Source organism: Sesamum indicum, unplaced genomic scaffold (assembly GCF_000512975.1).
Source record: "Sesamum indicum cultivar Zhongzhi No. 13 unplaced genomic scaffold, S_indicum_v1.0 scaffold00227, whole genome shotgun sequence".
Classification (NCBI taxonomy): domain Eukaryota; kingdom Viridiplantae; phylum Streptophyta; class Magnoliopsida; order Lamiales; family Pedaliaceae; genus Sesamum; species Sesamum indicum.
The window spans coordinates 95,497-98,733 of record NW_011628121.1 but is presented as its reverse complement, the minus strand read 5'-3'; positions in this window follow the sequence as shown (position 1 = coordinate 98,733).

Sequence of the window (3,237 nt, the reverse complement as noted above, 5' to 3'; positions counted from 1 at the left end):
CCAACGATGGGGTCAAGTTTCGTTGAATTCTGTGAATGTTCAAAAGTAAACTATTTTGCACGGTTTTATTAAAACAAGTTTGTTTCCCTTTTATACTAACTTGTAGTTATTATTACGCTTAGAAAATTACCACACTAATGTTTGGGTTTAGACCAACGTTTGGGACTGGTTTCGTCGAATTCTGAGAACGTTAAAAATTTAGCTGTTTTGCACGGTTTTATTAAAACAAGTTTGTTTCCCTTTTATACTAACTTGTTGTTATTATTACGCTTAGAAAATTTAACACACAAACTCTTGGGTCTAGACCTACGTTTGGGTTAAGTTTCGTAATATTCTGAGAATGCTCAAATTTTAGTTGTTTTGCACGGTTTTATTAAAACAAGTTTGTTTCCCTTTTATACTAACTTATAGTTATTATTACGCTTAGCAAATTTACAACACAAATGCTTGGGTCTAGACCAACGTTTGGGTCAAATTTCGTAATTCTGAGAGAACGTTCAAAATTTAGTTGTTTTGCACGGTTTTATTAAACAAAGTTTGTTTCCCTTTTATACTAACTTGTAATTATTATTACGTTTAGCAAATTTACAACACAAATGCTTGGGTCTAGACCAACGTTTGGGTCAAGTTTCGTCGAATTCTGAGAACGTTCAAAAGTTAGCTGTTTTGCACGGTTTTATTGAAGCAAGTTTGTTTCCCTTTTTATACTAACTTGTAGTTATTATTACGGTTAGCAAATTTACAACACAAATGGATGGGTCTAGACCTGCGACTGGGTCAAGTTTCGTCGAATTCTGAGAACGTTCAAAAGTTAGCTGTTTTGCACGGTTTTATTAAAGCAAGTTTGTTTCCCTTTTATGCGAACTTGTAGTTATTATTACGCTTAGAAAATTTACAATACAAATGCTTGGGTCAAGAGCAACGTTTGCGTCAAGTTTCGTTGAATACTGAAAATGTTCAAAATTTAGCTGTTTTGCACGGTTTTTTTAAAGCAAGTTTGTTTTGCTTTTATACTAACTTGTAGTTATTATTATGCTAAGCAAATTTACGACACAAATGGATGGGTCTAGACCTGCGATTGGGTCAAGTTTCGTTGAATTCTGAGAAACGTTCGAAAGTTAGCTGTTTTGCACGGTTTTATTGAAGCAAGTTTGTTTCCCTTTTATACTAACTTGTAGTTATTATTACGCTTAGCAAATTTACACCACAGATGGATGGGTCTCGACCTGCGATTGGGTCAAGTTTCGTCGAATTCTGAGAACGTTCAAAAGTTAGCTGTTTTGCACGGTTTATTAAAGCAAGTTTGTTTTCCTTTTATGCTAACTTGTAGTTATTATTACGCTTACAAAATTTACAATACAAATGCTTGGGTCTAGACTAACGTTTGGGTCAAGTTTCGTCGAATCCTGAAAACGTTCAAAATTTAGCTGTTTTGCACGGTTTTATTAAAGCAATTTTGTTTCGCTTTTATACTAACTTGTAGTTATTATTATGCTTAACAAATTTACAACACAAATGGATGGGTCTAGAGCTGCGATTGGGTCAAGTTTCGATGAATTCTGAGAACGTTCAAAAGTTAGCTGTTTTGCACGGTTTTATTAAAACAAGTTTGTTTCCCTTTTATACTAACTTATAGGTATTATTACGCTTAGCAAGTTTACAACACAAATGCTTGGGTCTAGACCAACGTTTGGGTCAAGTTTCGTCGAATTCTTGGAATGCTCAAAATTTAGCTGTTTTGCACGGTTTTATTAAAACAAGTTTGTTTCCCTTTTATACTAACTTATAGGTATTATTACGCTTAGCAAGTTTACAACACAAATGCTTGGGTCTAGACCAACGTTTGGGTCAAGTTTCGTCGAATTCTTGGAACGTTCAAAATTTAGCTGTTTTGCACGGTTTTATTAAACAAAGTTTGTTTCACTTTTAAACTAACTTGTAATTATTATTACGCTTAGCAAATTTACAACACAAATGCTTGGGTCTAGACCAACGTTTGGGTCAAGTTTCGTCGAATTCTGAGAACGTTCAAAATTTAGCTATTTTGCACGGTTTTATTAAAGCAAGTTTGTTTCGCTTTTATACTAACTTCTAGTTATTATTACGCTTAGCAAATTTACAACACAAATGGATGGGTCTAGAGCTGCGATTGGGTCAAGTTTCGATGAATTCTGAGAACGTTCAAAAGTTAGCTGTTTTGCACGGTTTTATTAAAACAAGTTTGTTTCCCTTTTATACTAACTTGTAGTTATTATTACGTGAAGAAAATTTAACACACAAACTCTTGGGTCTAGACCCACATTTGGGTCAAGTTTCGTCGAATTCTGAAAATGCTCAAAATTTAGCTGTTTTGCACGGTTTTATTAAAACAAGTTTGTTTCCCTTTTATACTAACTTATAGGTATTATTACGCTTAGCAAGTTTACAACACAAATGCTTGGGTCTAGACCAACGTTTGGGTCAAGTTTCGTCGAATTCTTGGAACGTTCAAAATTTAGCTGTTTTGCACGGTTTTATTAAACAAAGTTTGTTTCACTTTTAAACTAACTTGTAATTATTATTACGCTTAGCAAATTTACAACACAAATGCTTGGGTCTAGACCAACGTTTGGGTCAAGTTTCGTCGAATTCTGAGAACGTTCAAAATTTAGCTATTTTGCACAGTTTTATTAAAGCAAATTTGTTTCCCTTTTATACTAACTTGTAGTTATTATTACGTTTAGCAAATTTACAATACAAATGGAATGGTCTGGACCTGCGATTGGGTTAAGTTTCGTCGAAACTGAGAACGTTCAAAATTTATCTGTTTTGCACGGTTTTATTAAAGCAAGTTTGTTTCACTTTTAAACTAACTTGTAATTATTATTACGCTTAGCAAATTTACAACACAAATGCTTGGGTCTAGACCAACGTTTGGGTCAAGTTTCGTCGAATTCTTAGAACGTTCAAAATTTAGCTATTTTGCACAGTTTTATTAAAGCAAATTTGTTTCCCTTTTATACTAACTTGTAGTTATTATTACGTTTAGCAAATTTATAATACAAATGGAATGGTCTGGACCTACGATTGGGTTAAGTTTCGTCGAAACTGAGAACGTTCAAAATTTATCTGTTTTGCACGGTTTTATTAAAGCAAGTTTGTTTCTCTTTTATGCTAACTTGTAGTTATTATTACGCTTGGCAAATTTACAACACAAATGCTTGGGTCTAGACCAACGTTTGGGTCATGTCGAATTCT